Consider the following 21,079-nt stretch of genomic DNA (forward strand, 5'->3'; position numbering starts at 1 on the left):
TTACACATCTGCTTTTGTTATTTATAGTGATATCGCTTAAGATGCAATTAAGCATTGTCTTGTATTTTCCTGTCATTCATACCAACACAAAGTGAGTCTAAAGCAGCACCAAACTGGAATGCCAGGGTTCTGCGTTCAGTTTGTACTGGACAAAGATGACTTTATGGTGGATGGGAGGTAATGACAAATGTGGTTGTAACTTTTTGCTACTGATTGCTAATTCCAAAGAAAGTCTTTATTACTCTCCTGAGTGTTAGCCTCTTTTATGTTTAAGTCTGCACAACTGTTTAACAGTCAGAATTTTAGGGCAAACCTCATATATGATTGTGAAGTGTGAAGAAAAATGTAAACCTATGCATATACGTTGAAAGGTTCCTACTACATTAATCAGGAAATCCAAGCAAAACTAGGAATATCATTGACTTCTCCCAAAGAAACAATTCTGTTCACATTCCGAACACTTTTTTAAATCAATCAATAAAGTAAAACTAAACCTGTGTGGCCAAAACTGTACATGGAATATGTGAGGGAATTGGTTCTCCTTTGAGAGATACTCACTGAACAGAGAAGTGAAATCATTAAACAAATGAAGTTCCATTCAACTCTTTGCTGGGACCCAAACACCAAAACATGGTCTGAGAGTTTGATCTTGGCAATACTAAGCTAAACTTTGGTAGAAACTCTACGCTTGGATAATAACCTGAGGTTTTCTGAGGTTCCCGATGCTTTCATATCTACCGAGGCTGTTTTGCCCCACTCTGAGCAGATGAGCAGCACAATCTATGGTGAGTATGTAAACACCTCAAAAGATTAGATACAGCCTCGGACTAACATCAGGATCATGTGAAATTTATGGTGCGGTGTTAGCCTGATGCAAAACTACCTGAAACTCCCAGAGTTTCTCCTTGAAATGATCCTGGGAACAGCCACGTGGTGCCTGGATCATCACCCCTGGGGCTGGAGTCCTTGGGAGTTCCTAACTTCGGGGTAGCTGTAATTCTCATATGCTCAGTTTGATCTATTGGAAATTCAATTGGAAAAGAAAATGCTTTCTGTGATTACTTCCTCACCTGCTGAATTGTTCCAATGCTTTAAATTAGGGACTGTAGTGATAGGACAAGGGGTAACAGGTTCAAACTTCAATGGGGGAAGTTTAGATTGGATATAAGGAGGAAGTTCTTTACTGTAAGGGTGGTGAGGCACTGGAATGGGTTGCCCAGGGAAGCTGTGAATGCTCCGTCCCTGGCGGTGTTCAAGGCCAGGATGGACAGAGCCTTGGGTGACATGGTTTAGCGTGAGGTGTCCCTGTCCATGGCAGGGGGGTTGGAACTGGATGATCTTAAGGTCCTTTCCAACCCTAACTATTCTATGATTCTATGATTTTAAATAAAAGGCTTTCTTCCTCTCCTGGAAATGGTGGTGGTTAAATCTGCCTGGATGTGCAAAACAATAGGGCTGGGATTCAAAATGAGGCTAAAAGGGTTAATAGTTGCTGAAGCGAACTGGGTTGCATTTACAATAGGGACGCATTTAGTTCCGAACCTTCCAATTGGACTGGTTGCCACAGTTTCACAGAGCAGTGCCAAATTTAACCCTCATTTGTTTTAGACTTTTCACAAATTTATATATTTACTATTAAAGCTATTCATATACTAAATAATAATGAATTCCAATAATATTTGCTAGTTAATTAAAAGCTAAGGAAGACTTTGATCTCCATCCAGTTTTCACCTTGCCCCATCCTATTTGCTCTTGCCTCTGGGATTCCCATATCACACATTATATAGCTATCAAAGCACTCTCAGAGTTCAGGCTATTTAAATCAGAGGGTTAAGTTAGGTCTCATAATTTTATACTATATCTGCAGAATAAATCCTCTAAGAAGTGCTGGCTTGCTCAGCAGACCTGCTTGAATGCAGACACCTCTGTATTCATGGCAGTCAAAGAACTGTGTTTTTGATAGAGGCGATGGGATGCTGTGCTCCCTATCCCCACACAAACAAACGCAACAGCTTGTTTTCTATAAATACCTTGGGTTTGCTCGTATATTGCAACAGCAGTTCATTAAGCCTGTGGTAAGTAGCTCATTGATGTTGTCTAGAAATTACAGGAATAGGAATCTCAGCCTCTGTCAAACAATGGAAAAATGCCTCTAACGCTTTGTCTGGTGCATTCCCCTCCTCCCTCAGCTCACCTGGGAGCCGCATCCACACAAGTTTCACGGATAGATTTTCTCCAAGCGAGCGGAGGAGCTTTGGGTTTAGAAATGAATGTCATGGTGACACGATGGGAAAATATTTCTGTGCAACATGATGAAACAATTACTTGGCTGAAGTAATTCAGGAAGGGAATCACAAGAACAAGAGAAAGTGCCTGGAGCCGGTTTGAGAAGCAGAAGAAGAGCGGTGGTGGCTCCCTAGCAGACACATTGTTTTGCTGATTTCCCCAGCCTTTGCCATCGAGACAATAACTCGGGGGTGGATGTCTCTGACAGTGATTTGCTGCACTTCTCTGAGCCCAGGTGTCTTACTTGAAACAGTAAACCACAGATTCTATCATTTTCTGAAACACAAAAGGCCAGAAAACGAACCTGGAGTTGTAATTTATTAAGATACATAAGCATGTGCAACATCGAAATGTACAAGGCGCAGAGTAAAATCTGTGAGATAAACTTGGCACAACAAGATAGCAGAATTACAGAAAAAGGAGTTATTATCAAGGAGTTGGGTTGCTTGAAGGAATGAAAGCTGGACCAAAGCCACTTACTTAATGTCTAACCTCAGCACACAGAGCTTTCTGCCAGCTCTGTGAAGACAGACAACTTCCGAGCAGGCCTGCTTTCTTGCTGTTGAGTTATTGATGGTCACTCACGGTGGCAGAAGATACTTTTGTGCTTAGAATTAAGAAGAGTGGGTTGAGGCCCCAAATCTGAAGGAGAAGAAGAGAAAGCAGAAGTCCTTTATGTGTGACTTGAGCTACTGCGTGCACAGGGTGGGTCCTTAACTGTTTTCAAGGCAAATTACTCAGCTGAAGAGTCAATGAGTGCTGAACACTGACAGAAATTAAGGGGCAAGGAATAAATATGGAGCTCTGAAACAAAAGATACAGTTTCTGGTCCTGACTTTTTCACCAGTTTATCATGTTAGATTATCAGTTAGCCCCTAAATGTTATAGAGGCTGCATGCACACCTGCACATCTCTAGTTACAAGTGCAGTTACCATAGCTGCAGGTATATTTGCCTGTTATATATTTAGATCCTGATCTTACATATGTGCTTCACTTTATACACGTAGCTGTAGTGATTTCAGTGGAACTATTATTACTTGCATGAGTAATGACAAATGCATAGATCTGTATTTACATGGATGGATTTACATGGATCTGTATATACATGGATCTGAGATCACACTGTCTCTGGGAAAATTTTTCCTTACTCGATTAAATAGCACATGCCCCAGCAAATTCTGAGCACTAATGTTCTGGGGGCTTTCAAATTCGAGAGAGCCACTCATGCACAGGGCATGATTTGTCTGTCTCTTCTGTACAAAAGGAGATGACAGTGGCTTCAGCATTTTTGTACTTCCCAGAAGAAAAACTGACCCCAACAATAAAACATCTGACAGCTGGGGTGCAGACTGTGTTCTAACAGCTATTGCTGGATTCCAATTCCACAAAGTACTTGAGTGCATCACAGAGTCATAGACTGGTTTAGATTGGAAGGGACCTTAAAGCTCCTCCAGATCCAACCCCTGCCACAGGCAGGGACACCTTCCTCTAGAGCAGGTTACTCCAAGCCCCCTCCAACCTGGCCTTGAACACTGCCAGGGATGGGGCAGCCACAGCTTCTCTGGTCAACCTGTGCCAGCACCTCAGCACCCTCACAGGGAAGAGCTTCTGCCTAATATCTAATCTAAATCTCCCCTCTGTCAGTATGTTTCATATATCCTCTTTCAGGGTATGTTCTACCAGAGCAGAAGCAAAACAATGCTCAATACGAACTGTAAGGTTTTGGATGTGCCAAATGCTCTCCTGAAACACATCCTTCTAGAGCTTCAGGTATGGCTGATTGGCCTCTGGATTATACTGCTGTGATACAGCTGTAGCATGGGCAGAAGCCCTGGGAAGGAAACCATGATAGAAAAGGCAGGTGTCCAGAAAGATGATGAATGAGATGGACTCAACCAGGCCCAAAGGAATCCTGATTTCTTCCTACTGTGCTGAAGGAGCCCATCCAGCTTGCATGTTGGCCAGGTCTGGCAAGCCAACATTTCAGAACACGGTGTTAGTACCTGGCTGTTGATCAAAGGATTCTTAAGCAACAACCCATTCCACATCAGCAAGATGCCAAGAACCATGGACTTCTATGGGCTGGAAGACAACTGATAAAGCAGGTGCTGAGAAAAGCAATGATGCCTACATTGGGCAATCTAAGAGCTACTAATGGCTACTGGAAAATGTTATTTTTACTTTAGTTCTGCAATTGCTTAAGCCTGGCTCGCTGGAGGCTCACAGGGACACAGCGTTTGCACGGGGCTTGCCTTTCTTCTTTCTGCACAGCATTTTATTTAGATGTCAGGGGAAAACCATGACTCCTTGGTAGTTCTTCCTCTGCCAATAACAAATACGGGTCAACTGCACCTTTCTCCAGAATTGTCTCCTGTGGATTTTGGCTTGTGAGGGACGGGACACTCAGAACAGGTGTGAATGATGCAACTGAACCTCTTGTGATACAGCCCCATGCGTGGTTGTAGGAGATTCAGTTCTTGAGCTGGGCTGACAGATTAGAAAGGGATTTGCATGAAGGACAAGAAGGCAGATCTCCATGTGCTGAAGAGGCCTGAAAAGAAGGAAGTGATACCAAACAGCACACAGTTCTGGGAAGGCTATTGCAGGCTGTGGCAGTGTTGGGAACCGTTTCCAACAGACAGACAATGAACTATTTTCCCACTGATTTCATGGTAACGTGAAGTGAAAATTCCACTCCTGTGTTTTTCTGCCAAGTCCTTAAAGGCAAAACTTTAGCAAATGGCTCCTGCTTTTGCACTGATTCACTAACAGGTGCTCTTCTGCACGAGTCCTGCAAGAGCTTTATTACCAGAGGTACACTGACTATTAAGCAGCCATAAGCTTAACCTGGTATTTACTGTAGGACTGTGCCTTTTTATTGCGCAGAGGGAGGGAACTCCCTTCTCAGCCCTCCAGGTGGTCCCTTCAGGGCAGGGTTGAGGCACATTGGTGAGAAGGGGTGGGGTTGGGTGGGAGAGGCTTTCATTGCTGCCCTACCTGTTCTGGGCATAAATTGAAATGATCAGCCTTTAAACCCTGCCAATTAGGCATGCGTTACTGGCATTAGAGTCAGTTTACTACGATTGGTAAAACTAAAATGTTCCTTTTAAAGTAAAAGAGAGGCAATATCCTGCTGTAACACAAGTAACTCCCGGAAAAGGGGTATCAGGGTGCAGCAGTGCAGTCTGTGGGGTGCCTGCCCTAGCCCAGGCAGGCAGGAGCAGGGCAGCATTCTGCAGTACAGAACAGCTCAGGGACAGCCTCCTCCTAACACGTTTGCATATCCCCTTCCAGCAGCGACTGTCTATCAGGGAGCAGGGCAGCAGGATGCAGGCTGCAGCCCCCTCCCCCCGCAGCATCCTCTCCTCTCCTATTCCTTCAAGGTAGCATTAGATATGGGAAAAATAAAAGTAGGGATAAAAATCAAAATAGTGATAACCCTTTCCTGGGCTCCATCTGCCAACAAAGCTCCACTTACTTGGGAGAGCAAAAGGAGATGCTATGAAGAAAGACTATGAAACTGCTAATCAAGGTAGTGCGTGTGCTCTCAAGTTAGTACTTTCCTAATCTGATCAACAGATCCATGTACTGAAGAGGCACTATGGACCTTTTGGTCCAACACTTCTTGGTTTCTGCAGGCTGAGGCAGATACCATTCTATTTGTCACACACTGGGGGTTATCCTGATTACTATAAAGGCCAGAAATGATGGGGTTGGCTTTCTTCCTCAAAGAAAAGTTATCTTTGCAGCACGTGTTTCTGCCTCTGAAAATAGGGGTATGCTGTGCTGCCATGAAAACCACAAGCTGGCTTCATCCTCATCTGTATTCACAGAAGGAGAAGGTGAGGACCGTCTCCCAACAGCCCTGTATTGCTTTCCTGTGAACCACTTTGTCTCTGCTGGTCAAACATAAGCATTTCTGATATCAGCATTTCAGGCCTTCAAAACAGGCTTTGCTCTGAGAAGGGCTTGTCACTGGCAGTTATGCAGGAGGGGTTTTTTAGGAAATGAAGGGGACAAATGGGAAAATCATTTATCCATGTAAAACTCATTTCATATTGCATAAAGCCCCGCTCTGAGGTGTGCTGCCTTTCATGTGCCTTTCACTCACCTCCTGCATCCACAGCTTGTCAAGATCCATGGGAGTTTATCATCTAATCACTCTTGTGCACAAATCCAGGGCAGAAAAGCCCACTTGTTATAAGCTTCTTTACAAATGCACTCCTAGGTTCTTCCCTCCTTCACCTACCACCATGTCTTGAGGAGAAGGGAGGTGAATGTGACCTCCAAACAAACACCTCTCTAAGCTAATTTGTGCTCTTCTCCAGCCTCTAAGATGAAACATTAGCTAGAGATCTCAGGAGGGCTTTGGCCACACTACACAGCTCAGTAAACTGGTGGGACCTGGCATGTGCAGGAGGGTGCTGCACTGGCTGTGTACTAAATATTAAGCCCAGATGGTCGCTTTTCAGCCTCTGCTGCAGACTCTGTCCCACATTAATTAGGTAGAAGGGATGACCTAGTGATTCTGGAGAAAGGAAAGCAAGGTCCTGTATCTGCCATTGCTGCAAACTTGTTGCAGGATCTCAGGCAAGTTACCTCACCTTTCTTTGCTTCGGTTCTTTACCTGCCAATAGATACTTCTGGATGTGTCTCAGGTACTATTTGTTTAAAGAAGTGTGAAATATGGGCTATGAGGCCTTAACAATACCACCTATTAATTATTTACAGTTTATACTAAGAGCTAAAAATAGAAATGAATTCAGCTGGGAAAGTCTTCTGGCAAAAATGACTGGAAGCACAACTGTCCCTCACTCCAAACGCTTTCCAGGCAGTAATGTGACCACATGGAGTTTGGCTCATTATGTATGTAAAATAGGCAGATGCTATTAGAAAGTAATTTTTTTTCACCCAGTGACTACAGAAGCCTGTCCCTCATGATGAAATCCTCTGCAGGGGCCATATTTTTACCATGCCTCATACTTCTCAAGGTATTTGAAATCACGCTCAAGGCTGGATACTGTCTTCCCTTTTCTCTCCTTGAATGAGCTCTGCTTTCACAGAACTGCACTGAGGCCTCAGCATTTCCCTTTTTGAATACACTTCCTTTTTACAGTATATAATTCCTGATGTTGGGGGGCATCACCACAATTTTAAGTATGTAGTAACACCCTGTTCAGAAACAACAGATCATGGTAATAAACCATCGACATAATTAGGAGACTTGTCAAACAACATGGGAAAGGACTGAATGGAGTTCATAAAAGCATTTTCAAGAGGCTGGTGGAAGTGTTTTAAGAAAAAAGAAATTAGCAGTGTTTTGTATTATTAAGTGTTTTGCATAGCAGAACATTAATTAGCACTGGAGAGAACACACTCTTCTGGAATGCCCATGCGTGCCCCATTATATCCCATTTTTCCCTCTGAGTCATCTCTCCGCAGCCACCAATTCCGTGCGAACAGGAGCAGTCACAGTGGGATCAAGTTGAGTGACTTACCTGTGTGAGTAAGCAGCCACAGAGGGAAATTTCCCCTTGAGCAGTGGCCATGGTACCACTGGCAAAACCTGGAGAAATAACTTTTCTGGGCAAAACAGAATCCCGTTTTTGGATATTGTTATTTTTACTTTCTGATTTTCACTTTAGGAATTCTATTATGCTAAAAATGTGTCTCCATTCAGCTATACACATCAGAAGTCTGTATGTACTCCAGAGTGATGATCTGAGACATCTGGCGCTTACACTTGGGGCCTTCCTGCATGGGACAAATAGCCCCCATGAAGAGAACGCACATTTCCAACATCTAAGTGAAACAAATAACAAAATAGCCCCTGGTGTGCTTAAGCCCTAAAACTGCACAAGCAAGTTAGCAAGGCCAAATCCAGCTCTCTCCAAGTCTAGGTGAAAGGTCACCCATGAATCAGGAAGCAAATTATTGAGTTACCAGCATTGCAGCAACAGAATAAACTCTCACCAGCTGCTTGACTGACAGTGGGATATCACCCCCAGCTACTGGCAACTGTCCTTTCATCATTAACCTTCATTAAGGTGGCCATCTCCAAACCAAACAAATGCACAGTTCAGTTGCTAATATAAAAGACATCAATTAGATTTATATAAGAGTGTTGCAAAATATTAAATAATAAAGGTTGCTACCAAACAACAGCAGAGGATTCATCACCCTTGCTCCTCAAACAGGCAAAGCCTGGGTATTCTGGGGAAATTACACCTTGACTGCTGGTAACGCTCTGCGCATCTGATGTGTGGGAGAAGGGGTACCGCTGGCATCCGTGGTCTGTCTAAATCTGACAGCAAGGCTAAGGTTGGCACTTAACTGCATGAATCACCAACTACTGAAATTTAAAAGCTTGCATATGCAAATCACTAATTAAAGACATTAGCATAGTCAGTTACCCAAACTGTAATCTTAATCGTATCTCCAAGTGAGGCACGCAATCACACACCCATTTTGCAGATTTGCATTTGTGAGCTTGGTTTCCCGAGAGCTAGGGCCAGAAACTAGTCTAATAACCAATTTTAGCTTGTGTGGTTCCAGGAAGGAAAAAGAAGAGTGAAAGTGTGCAGTGGCTTCCTCCCTGAAAAGTAATAGGGAATTGTACAAAATCAGGAACTGATGTGGACAGCGAATGATAACTGAGAGGCCTTGATGGTGAGCTACGCATCCTGTCCTTTAATCTAATGCCCATCTTGGTGACTCTTGACACAAACAACATGGATTTCCCTCTATTAGCAAATATTCAGAGACGGGAAAAGACTATGTGCCAGATTTTGACTTTACTTACATTGAATTACCTGAGATTAGAATCTGAAACTAGAAACTTTCTTTATACAGTTACAAATAGCTATATTATGCAGTTTTAAGGGGTTAAGAAAAGGAGGAAATCATAACCACAGAAGTCGTAAAGGCAACTTATCCCAAGCCAAATAGTTTTGTTTCTAATGCAGGGCTTTAATTATAACATGTCATATAATGATGACATAGTGCTATAATAGGCAAATATAATGCATTAATCTGATATTATACTCTGGCTTTAACAATAGGTGCAGCGAACCAGCCTTAGTGGGTAACTCATTCAGAACCTATCTGCACACTCCACCTAGATACTTATCTGCCTCTTTAATTAAGTGGAGGGAAACTTCTTGAGGCCATACCCATAAAGCCAGTCTCTGATGATAGCAGAGTTACTGGAAGCCTTTGGTAATCGTTTACACCCACGTATTGTGGTTAGCTTCCAACTTTGGCTCTTTCCTTCTTGCTCTGGAACCACCTATTTATCCCCTAGTGTAAATCCCCTAGTGTTTTTGTACCAAAAGGGGTACAAAAAACCTCCGGGGGTTGGTTTGAGCAACACGCCAACATACTGTCATTGGCCTCCTCAGGATGGAACCAGGCTTCTTAATTGCAGTGGTGAAAAAAAGAGTTTGGCAAATTTTTCACTTACCATCTACTTCTTGAAACAGTAGCAACAGACTGCATCAGTGAACACAGGATGGCCAGTGACACCTTTCACCATGCACATTCCCAAGGTTGTCCTCAGTGTGTGCTCATGGCAATCAGAGACACTACAGCAACCAACTTCAGAAGAAGCAGGACTGGGCCTGTGGGATAAAATCATCTTTCCTGATTCCATGGGTCCTGTCTAACTTTGTTTACATTGAAAAAACACCCTTTTCGGCTTCTTCAAACACAGTTGTAGGATTTGCACACTAAGCTAAAACCAAGAGTTTAACTGATACATTAGTTTGGAAAAGGTGGTTCCCCGAGTTGCAGTGCTTGCTCTCTACTAGGATTTTTTGAGACAAATATCCTGCTCTGAAGCAGTCATATACAGAAGTCATAAAGATCAAGCATGTAAACAGCATCTGAAGAAAGCACAGGGACAGCGATCTTGAGGCCATGTGAGATAACTTGCTCAGGTGACAGAAGTGTACCACAAGTAGTATAGTCCCTGTAGCAGAATAAAGGCAGGCAACATGGGGTTCCTATCCTTCAGTACTAGCTAAGCAAGCCACACAGGATGAGCACAACCAAAATGGCTCTGACAGCTTACCGCCTCCTTTGCCTTTTTCTCTCCTTCTGTGGCTCACTTCCGTACTCTCCTCCGATCTTTTCCAGTATGAAAGGCTCTGCTAACGACCTTTGAACAGATCATGTTGAGAATGTCACTGCAGACCTTCTTAATCTTATGGTGGCGCCTAGATAATATGGTGATGGGTACTGAAATGCTGAAAAACAGACAGACAGATAGCTAGATAAGATTAGATATATAAGCAATTTAGTCATCATACAGAGCAGCTGACATAAGTTCATTTGTAAAGCCAACTGCTAAAATTGCTTTAGAAGTCCTTACATTTTAATTCTGTTGAAAGACAGACCTTTGATCTGAATTGTTTTGGTGGCATGTGCATTATTTGAATGGAACCTCACCTGACCAGGTAATACCAGACCGGTCATTCCTGGCATACTATTGCCATAGGAGAACAGTGTACATGCAAATCCATACCTACCGATAGCTCAAGGGCAGACAGATAACAGCATCATGGAACAGATACAGACTGAAAGACGAGCATCACTTTATTCTGATATGCAGAATGAATCACAGCTAATAAAAAGCTCAAACAATCATATATATAACTAAAAGTAACCCCAAAACACTTTTAAGTTAAGCACGATCATAAAATAAGAGGAGAAAAAATTACAGCTAAGTGTTATTGCTTCTCTTTTTCATTAATATTTATTAATTTACACTGAGGGATATGGAGGAGGAAGAGAAATAAAACAGACCTGTCAGATTTGCCATTGTTTATAAACAATTTTATATTCCAGGTATTAGCAAAACACTGGGATGTTTGTTCTGCATTCACTGCAGGGAAAATGATTTACATTCACATGTGATGTTCTCTTAATTTGGCATTAAAAACAATAAATTCAAAGGCACTTCCTAGGGCAGTTTATTTTTGAAGTGGGTTGTTTGTTTTCACTCTAAATCTGAGGCCATGGTAATATTCCCAACTATGGAAGAGGGAAGAGAGTTAATATGAAAGTGTAGAGTTAGTGCTTGGTTTTATCTGAGTGGCATTCACCCCAGCACAGCCACTTTGCACCACTGAAGCAAAACCTGTGCATCAGTGCATGGCTGAACCACAGATAAATGGTTGCATGTCTTAATGAGTGATGGCTGACACTCAGAAGATTCTGTGGTTGAATTAGAATAAGCATTCAAAAAGTTCAAATGTTAATCTAAGCCTCTTTGGTTTATAATGGTAGAAGTCTGTCTCTAGAGCTGGCTTACTCACTCTGTTTTTAATATAACCTGACTGAAGCTGGGCTTGAACCGCTGCACAAACAGCCACTGTCATGAAAAGCAGCTCCCTCCTTCGTACCCACTCAAAATCAGTAATTGCAGGTGTGCAGAGGGATCAACTGATTGAACAGCAGTCTCCAGACAGTGCTTGCCACAGTCTTGTGTCCTGTGATACTTTACCTTTGCTTGTACTCAGCTCTAAGGCTTGAAGTCTAGATTAATCTTACTGTACTGTTAGAATCCCTGTTTCCTTGACATTTGGGAAGCTTAACCTCTTATTGAAGGTACCTGCATCTCACTGGTGACTACAGTGAAGGAGTCCTAATTTGAGCATCTCATTTATTTGCCTGTACTTTGGAAGGATCAGGGTCCAGCTGTCTTGTGAAATGCCCAATGTTATGGTATCTCCCTGAGCAGCAACCTGTCCCCCATAGTAGTATGTTATGGGCTCCTTCCAGTCAGTTTTCCTGCATGTTGGTGTATGTCCTGGTTTTGTCTGGGACAGAGTTAATTTTCTTGCTAGAAATTATTAGAAGGGATGGTAAGACAGGAGACTTGATTCTCCAGATTATATACAATATACCTAAAGCCTGATTCCCCACTGTCTCATGACTGTGCAATCAAACCCATGGACTTACAGCAAGTCCACAGGGTGTGTAAGATGCTTTCTAGCACATCTGGAAGTGCCAGGCTCTCAGTCTGCATAACTAAAAGTAATGGAGGATGAGGACAGTAGTTACAACTATTGTACTTTGATGCCTAATGTCTGCATGAGAGAATATTTGGCTTGTTATGCATGAATTCAACATCTGCAAAGTTGTCTGTCTTGGACATAAATGGAATAAGTGTGTATTTCCCTTGCACCCCTCATGCCAAACGTGCAAATCAAGCACAAAAGTATGTCATCAGCTGAGACAACCATTTAAAATGGGTATGGAAATGTATTATGTAGCAAAGTGCTAAAGAACATAGTTTTAATGCCTAGAAAACAAAACTGGGCAGAAACTTGTTCAGTGGTGGTAGTTATACTGGAACCAGTAAAAAGGATTAAAACCATTAGTCCCATTAAACAGCCCAATTCAGGCAAAGGGATGGTAATGTACTTCCGTGAACCTGTTTGCAGTGATAACAGCAGTTCTTCCTACGGCATCGTGCGCTCGCAAAGCTTTGAATGAGTAACTGTAGCTAATGAATAACAGCACTTTTAAATAAAATCTTATTGCCAAACAAAAGAATAATAAAGAAAGTTAATACTTTTTAAAAATTTATTTTAGTTGAAGCTTAGAAAAGTTTAGGTTGGAGTTTTGGTTGAAGGTTTGGTTGCTGCCTTTTCCCCTTTTATCTGAACCAGCTCACTCAGACATAATCTTCATCATCTAAACCACATGATTAACACACAAAACAACTTCGGAGCAAGCCAGGTCCAAGCAGGAAGCTGCAAGTACTATCATGTTTTCATGATATTAGCCAGCAAAATAACTGTGGTTTCTTCATTTCTTTTTTTATTTTTTTTGCTTCTTTTTTAATTCTCCGCATTTATGTTTTCCTTGAAAGGGGCCTGTGGTTTTGTTTCTTCTTTGTGTTGGAAACCTTCAGATTTACAATCTCATTCCCAGAGGGAATGCTTATTCTCCTAGACAATCCCCACAAGACTGGGGCAGGCCTGGACCCTTCTGCAAAATGGCTAAGGATGACTCCTGCTCTGCTCAGGTTTGTCAGTCAAACCAAACCATCCAGCCAGAGAGCACCTCTCCCATCTGGTCCAGTTTAAAAGCAGGCAGCTATGACTGTATCATGTGAGGAGGCTGGTCCTGCTGGTGTGTATTAGGCTTGTTCAAAATATTCCATCTGAATTGGCTGTCCTGAGAAAAGAGATGCTTCTTTACTTCTTCCGGGATCTCAGTGGGTTTTAGGTGGGAATTCTGCACCAAGCTGCTCAGGTCACAGCAGTTCTGGGCATGTCTAGACATAAAGTTGCTGGTAGTGGAAGAAATGTTATCCTGAGCAGGGAGGAACCTACTGTGTTGTAGGTGCTTAAGTCCTCTTTTGCATCTGGCCCTAACTTGCAAGAGGGGAAGAGCCAAGTGCTCAAAGGCAGCTTGTATTTTATGGCTATAAATCATGCAAAAAAATATGGACTCAATAATTTTGTACCTGCATTTGTATTGGAGGTGAGGGAAAGCCTTGACCAGGCAGGGAGAGACTCTGATTCTCTGCCTTTTCTCTGCTCTGTGGATTCAGAAAGGAAGCGAGGTGTCATGCCAGCAGAAATTATAGCTCCCATGTGTGTCATGCACTCCTATGCAAAGCTCCGTGGTTGGTATACTGGGTTCTTGTTGGGCAATGGCATGGAGAAGGCTGGTTTCCTTGGAACATTTTCTGTTCATTGTACTGTTCCTTCCCAGCATTTCACAAGCCACCACAAAGAAGACGACAAAAAGGGGGGAAAAAAACCTTCTTAAAATGAATTATGCGTGTCTTCCCTCGCTGCCCCAACAACCTTGGCAAGCTCAATGGAGCCACGCAGAACTGGTCTTTGCTGGATGTTACTCTTTGCACAATTTTATAATTATGGGGAGTCCACATGATGGAATGGTGAAAGCACAAGGAGGGAACTCAGGACTCTTCACCTTCATTCCTGGTTCTGCCACCAAGTTGCTCTGCGCGTCGACACTGCATATATAAACTCTTATGGTTGTCCCTTTGGCATGAACCTTGTTTTATGTATTTGCTGCTTCTGTCATTTCTAGGGCTACCTGTGCTCCAATCAAAACAGTAGCAAAATGTCCCAACTAATCTGTAAATCAAAGTATAAACCTAAGAACTATAACCTCTCTGCTCTGATTCAAAGCCTATTAAAAGACAACACGAAGACATCTGTTTGCTCCAATGTACTTTAGGTTACAATGCAGGTTCTTATCAGGTGGAAAAGAGAAGGAAGGCCACTAGAGCTCAAGGAAGCAGTGGGAGAACTACAATATATATTAATAGGAAGTAAAAACACCCTCAAGGAATGCTGAAAGCGAGACTTCTGCCAAGGCTTGGCTAGTTTAGGGACCCATCTTTTGCATCTTCTTGGCTCAACCTAGGAAGAAAACAGCTTCCTGTCTTAACTTCTTAACGTGAGCTCCGTATTAGTAATTTGCAGTACTTTTCATACCTGAAAGAACAACTCAGTTCTACTTTCATGGCAAAATTCCCAATGATTTCATTGTGAGCACAGCACAGCTCACATCCTCTTATTCTCTGCTGTTGGGTCTTTTTCACATCCTTCCACGCTGTGAGGCTTCACTGGTCTTCTCCGACTCATGCTCATTCTTGGTCTCTTTCTTTGACACAGGTTAAGAGTTGCTAACTCCATCTAAAGATTGTATTGGTCTCTGTAGCAACCAAAATGTAAAAAGAAGCAATTGATTCAAACACTTCTGATTCCACTCAAGACATCTCCTGCTTATAGTGACAACGTGTTTTCTTCTTGCTTGTCAGCATAAGCCTCACAGTCAACTTCAGCTGTTCTCAGATGGGGCTTATGGAGGAGAACAGGCATCTGGACAGTCCTCACTACCACACTTGCAGAAGTAGTCTGTAAATGTAACGTGATCATCCCAAAGCACAAACATAAAAATGAATAAAAGAGTGAACCAAAAACCTATTAGTGTTCTTGAAAATGAAATCTCATGATCTCACTACGTAGCACTGCTATTTCAGTACTGTGGATTTAAAAACAGTACTAAATTTGTGGTACTTCTTTAAGTATCTACTTCCCTGGGGTTGGTACCTACAACTGCCCTCTTTGCCTTTCAAAATCCTCTTTTAAATTAACAAAGCGGTTTCAAACAAGCGGAAGGCTATATATAGACGCTGGAAAGTTTATGCAAGATTTTCCCAAAGTTATTTTAAAGTCTTTACCAAAATAAAAACTGCAAAGATGCGTAACCAGGATCCACTTATAACCATGTCATCTCTAACCCATCTGCTGTCATGGCACAAAATGAAGGAGTTTGAGGAATATGGACATGGATTATATAAGGAGATGCTTTCGGTTGTGATCAGAGATGGCTTTTTCCTTCTAAAAATACACTAAATTTGATTCACTAGCAGCAGTGACAAAAAAAAGATGTTTTGGTTCATAAGGAAACACTTTGATTCAAATATTTAATTTTGCTTTAAGGGTTTCTAAAAATATAATAAAGTGCTAAACTAAAATGGAAACTCTGAATCCCAAAGCTAAAACATTTCACTTAGAAAATGCTAAACTTGTATAATTTGATCTGTTTGGCATTTCAGGGTGATATAACTGAAATAGTCAGTCAAAACTGGTTCAGTTCACAAAGCATCTCCCTAGATTTGAACATTTTGGTTAAGATTATCTGATAATAAATACAGGGAGGATGTTATAATGAAGAAATAATGTGCTGTCAGAATCAGGATTTCAGTGTTGCCAAATACAGGTCTGTAATGGCATTTTACTGCATTACTTTATCAATGATATTTACAGAACTCTCAGCTGAAAGGTGGAGTGGGTACAGTAAGGAGTAGGTCATGGCTGACTTTTAGTATATTATTAGCTATGGCCAAGCTGAACAAATCTGTAAACTCCACTTGAAGGGAAAATACTATGCACATTTGTGATGCCACAGAAATAAAGTATCATAATTAAACCCGTGGTTCTTCTCCCTCAAGATTTTCTTCAGGCCTGTCCTCAAAATGAATCCTAGGCAGGTAATTTCTTGTTTACCCACATGACATTTAAGCAGCATATTTAGCACACTTGCAGTTCATACTTTAAATTCAAACATAACATCAATCCAACAATTCTTGGCAAATATCAGGCAGCAGTGGAGTGTCAAGAATTCAAGGAAACTCCGATCTAATTTAAATGGTGCTGCTCTCAAAAGCTGGCAACAAGGAGTGCATCTTCTTAAAATGTTTCTATTAGAAGCTGATGTTTATGATCGCTCTCAGCTTGGCAAGAAAAACAGTCTTCTAAACATTTACATTTCACATTCTTCAGGACAGTTGAAAAATGTTGGCTTGCAGCTCCCCACACTGCAGAGAGGTTGTGAGGAATGTTACAGTAGAACGTTAAGAGCCATGTACTTTTCTTGTCCTTTGATTTACTGTGTGGCAGGTTTTATACCAGTTGTGTTCCTAATGTTGTCTGTCCTGATTCGAGTATCACTCAAACAACATGGGCCTGGGTTTATTTTTCTAGCTAATAAAACCAAAGTAAACTCATTTATTAATAATACTTTGTAATAATGTTACAGTCACTATTTGGAGACTTTCCCATTTGAATATATTCACTATGATCTGTTGCAAAACTCCCCAGCCGAGTCAGAAAATGAGCATTTTTAAGAGAAGAGGCCTGTGAAGAGGGGCTGTTAGTGTCCGTTTGTCCAAACACTATGGCCATGTACTGGTTGCCTACAACTCCGATCACAATGTACAGACATCAGCACAAAAATGAGAATATAATGTAGAACCCGGTCAGTCCCTCTGGCTCCGTGTAACTACTGTCATGAGTAACTGCCATGCTTGAGTAAGACTTGTGTGTTCTGGCTGCTGTGTCCCACACACTGTGGCCCCAGTGCACAGTCCTGGTGAGCTCTCACACATGGCACCATTAAAGCTAGCTGGACTGGCTGCTTGTACTTGCCTACTTGCTCCCTTGCACATGGATTTCCCAATCTGACCAAACCTAATAGCATTAGAAATAAACACACAATATAGCATTGGCTTATTCTTCACCAACAGCACTGCTTTCAAAGCACAGTTAGATTGTAGATTAGAGGTGCATAAATGTCTTCAGTGTGTTCCCCACTCCACAAATCACTGGAGGATATGTATGAATCTTACTGACATAGTTAAATGAACTGCTGAATTAGGACAGATCCATGGGATATGATGAAGTCCTAAACACTGCCAACTCCCAGGAAGGTCACTGAGAGTTGATGGTACCTAGGACTGAATAAATACAAGAACATGAATAATCTTCTGTATGCAAATCAACCTACTGCAGTGTTGCAATCGGTAGGAGTCCCCAGACTGGACTGCCTGTGTGGGTAAGCTCACTCATGGCCTGAGGATCTGCAGAATCAGGCTTGGTGGTATACGCTGGCTGCCTGTGCACTATCATTTTAATTCAGCTTGCTGAGGTGTGTGCAATCTCTGTTAAGGGACACGTAAGCCACAGTCACAGTGGCATCGAGTCAGCTGCTTCAGGTCTGGGCCATTTTGCTGTCATCTGAAGATGTGAGGCTTGATGGAAGTGGCTTGTTCTAAGGCACTTGGATAACGACTGAAATTTGCTGTATGCCTTGCTGCTAGCAGTAGTAGTGCAGAACTCAAAGCAAGGGAATTTTACAAACTGTGAATACAAATTGTAGGTGTGAAGTTTTAATTGGGCATAATTAGGCAACGATATAAACAAACTGTACACACGTAATGACCTCCATCAGAGGTGCTCACATAACTTAGAAAGAGTATTAAAGTCTCATCAAAACATGATGCTGTGACAGTATTGCAGAGACCCCCTGAAGCAGCTGTAAACTACCTTATCTGGGCCATGGCAAAAAGCCTGGGCCTTACTGCTGCCGGCATGGTAAGATCAGGGGTGCATTCCCTTTTGGCAGCTCCCAGTTAGCCGCAGGATTGTGTTGTTCAGGGAGGTGCTTTTATTCGGTAGGATAAAAGCTGGGTCTTGCTGGCTTACATCAAACTTGTTTGGGAATATTTGCAAACTCATGAAACAAAAGACAATGCCTCTTGACACAACATTTTTAGCGAAATTCTGTACAAGAACTCTCTAATTCCAGAATAAAAATGACCACACAAAGAGTGACTCAAAACTAACTCCCTGCCAGCCTTTAGAAACTGAAAGTCCCATTTTAAAGTGGAAGGCACTTACAAAAGCCCCATGTTTTTATTTAGCTTGTTATTTCCAGTGTGTACATCCCCTAGAGCAGGCACCCAAAATCAAATGCAGTCAGGGGAATCTCAAGGTACCCAGTGACAGTTGCCTCATTTCAAGATAAGCACCCGAAATCAAATAAGGTCAAATGAACCTCAAGGTGCTCAATGACTCATTCCAAAGCAGACATTAAAACCAAAGCATCTTTGCAGGTTTTTGGAAATCTTAGCCTAAGCGGCTGGGGCAGATGACGAAGCTGAGGAATTCCTGTTCTCATAGATAAGTCTTCTCAGAAGAACTTTTTATCAACTAATAATTTATATCATAGAGATTAGCATATAGAGGTCTCTAGGAATCCGGTAACACATCATGAATAGTAACTTAATAGAACCTGTGTATAACCGGTGTCTTGAATAACACTAACAACTCTGTAGAAAGAAATGAAGGGAGCAGCTTGGAGTGGGTGGGAAGCAGTAGCCTGCAGGCTAGCTATGAGGAAGGGAGAAATAATAAGGCACCTAGTTCCTGGGAAGGGCCAGCAGGTGCATTTGTAGAGGTCACACACCTTCTGGTCAATTAGGTCTAAATCCAGAGGAACCACTGGTAAAACATCCATGGCTGCTGGCTTTGGTAAAAGCCAATTAGAGAGGCATTTATATTATAAAACCTAATTTCTAGGGAACAAAAGTGTGGAGAACTCCAAAGAGTTGCGCAAAGAAAGATGGAGCGTGGTGTATATTCAGGACTGGGACCAATGGAACCCAGTGCCAGAGCATGTGGACGTTCTTTGAGATTCCAGAGAGGGTGGCCTAAAACACTGGCCTCTGGCTGCAAAATTTAAGGCAGAATTGAACTATTTTTTACTTGTTTATTTTACATTTGACTTGTTTACCTCCTCCCAGCCTTGCATCTCAATGTTCAAGTTCAATTGTTCCTAAACGAACACTTGTTTTTCTCCACGGCTTGTCTGACACTGGGGTTAAGGTAACTGAAAACAAAGCTGTGGTGTTACAATTCCGTGGAGATCACAGACTGAGTCAAAGAAGCATGTGTGGGTAACCTTGAGAACCTGCACCTCAGCACAGCTTCATGACGTTCTTTAAGTGGGAGCTTTTTTGCCAGGCGAAGAACCACTGCAGGAGCTGGGAATGCCAAGGGCCAAGTTTGCCAAGGAGGTCCCTTTATAGGCACAAACAGAGCCCTCTCTGAGGCAGAGACTCCCCATAGCTTCTCCAAGCCACGGTGCTGTACAATAAGTAGACCGAAGTCATACCATGGGTTAGTGACAAAGCTGAAAAGAATCCAGATTGCCAGCTCCCTGTCCTACATACCAGATGTAGTCCTGCCTTCTCCTCTAGGATAAAAACATCAGGAAAATATTCTAAAAGCTTTCAAGAAGCAGTGTGGATTTTGCTGTTAAAAGGAGGAAACATTATCAAAGGATCAGAAAATTCCACAAAGTAACACAACAGTTGCTATTGCAAAACTCTGGGGGATCTCTTCTGTGGTATAGAGCTATTCAGCAGCTCAGATTCATAGCTGTATTTCTTCGTCCTCCACAGTCATAAATTCTTTTTCCTGTTTTGGCTAAGTTCACTAAGCTCCACTCTTTTGGCTTCGGTGGAAGCCAGACCTTGCCTAAAACGTAGTATTTTTATTGCCCTTTCCATAGAACATTTATGCTGTGTTTATCAGGTTCATTTCTTTTTTTCATTGGAAGTTACTCACACTGCCATGAGTACTGCTTTAATGTCATGAGAATCACACTCTGTAGGGCGCATCCTATGACTGCCTCAAAAATCTCTCCCTGTGGATAATTTGTCTCTGTGAAATAGTCTGGTTCCAACTATTCATCTTTGCCAAGAAGAACAATGCTACCAATTATTCCTACAGTGGAAAATAAATCAGAACTATCATTTGTTTTCTTGCAGTTGGTTGTACATATCCTTCATCAGAAGAAATTTAGCTATGAATTAGAAAAATTTCCTTTCACCTTCCCAGTCTCTCCAGTTTGTGCAGGATTCATAGTAAGCCTATGCATGAGATGAGTTATTTTACCTGGGAGGCAGGAATTGTTCCAAGTTCATACCTGCTCAAGATGTAATTCAGTTTTATGAAGGAGACTGGCATAATGCCTATCTACAAAAAAATCTCCAGCATCATTACATAGAGCACAGAAGAGTTAACAGTGACCCAGTAAAAGAAGATGGTTTTGCAGAGAGAAAAGATCTTTCATTAATGAAAAGAAATGAGGTGAAATTACTGAAAAAGCATTTCTGATCATGCAATCAAGGAAAGATAGAACAAAACTCCAGGGCACAGAGGGAACTGTGAGTACTACCTTGGGGAGAAGGTACAACAGATACTTCTTCAGATAAGGGAATAGCAAAATTCAGGGCCTGAGCTCAGAAACCCAAACATATTAAGAATACAATCAGTTCACATTCATGTATTGGCACATGAGTAGCTTTAGGACTTGGCTCTCGTATTCTGCTTAAACATTCAATTCATAAGAACAATTCAGAGGTACCATGACTGTAGTGACAGGACAAGG

The 21,079-nt window shown here is 42.0% G+C and overlaps 1 long non-coding RNA gene across 1 annotated transcript; it reads right to left on the minus strand.

The window, feature by feature from the left end:
• Positions 1 to 9,062: 9,062 nt before the first annotated feature.
• On the minus strand, positions 9,063 to 15,030 carry LOC134161257 (uncharacterized). Its single transcript, XR_009963910.1, has 2 exons — positions 14,773 to 15,030; positions 9,063 to 9,906 (listed from the first exon to the last, which is right to left on the minus strand). It is a non-coding gene; the product is annotated as an uncharacterized LOC134161257 (long non-coding RNA).
• Between the last annotated feature and the right edge of the window lie 6,049 nt (positions 15,031 to 21,079).

The sequence above is a fragment of the Pezoporus occidentalis genome, unplaced genomic scaffold (genome assembly GCF_034315485.1).
Source record: "Pezoporus occidentalis ecotype Australia unplaced genomic scaffold, CSIRO_AGI_Poc_V1 ctg171, whole genome shotgun sequence".
Lineage (NCBI taxonomy): Eukaryota > Metazoa > Chordata > Aves > Psittaciformes > Psittacidae > Pezoporus > Pezoporus occidentalis.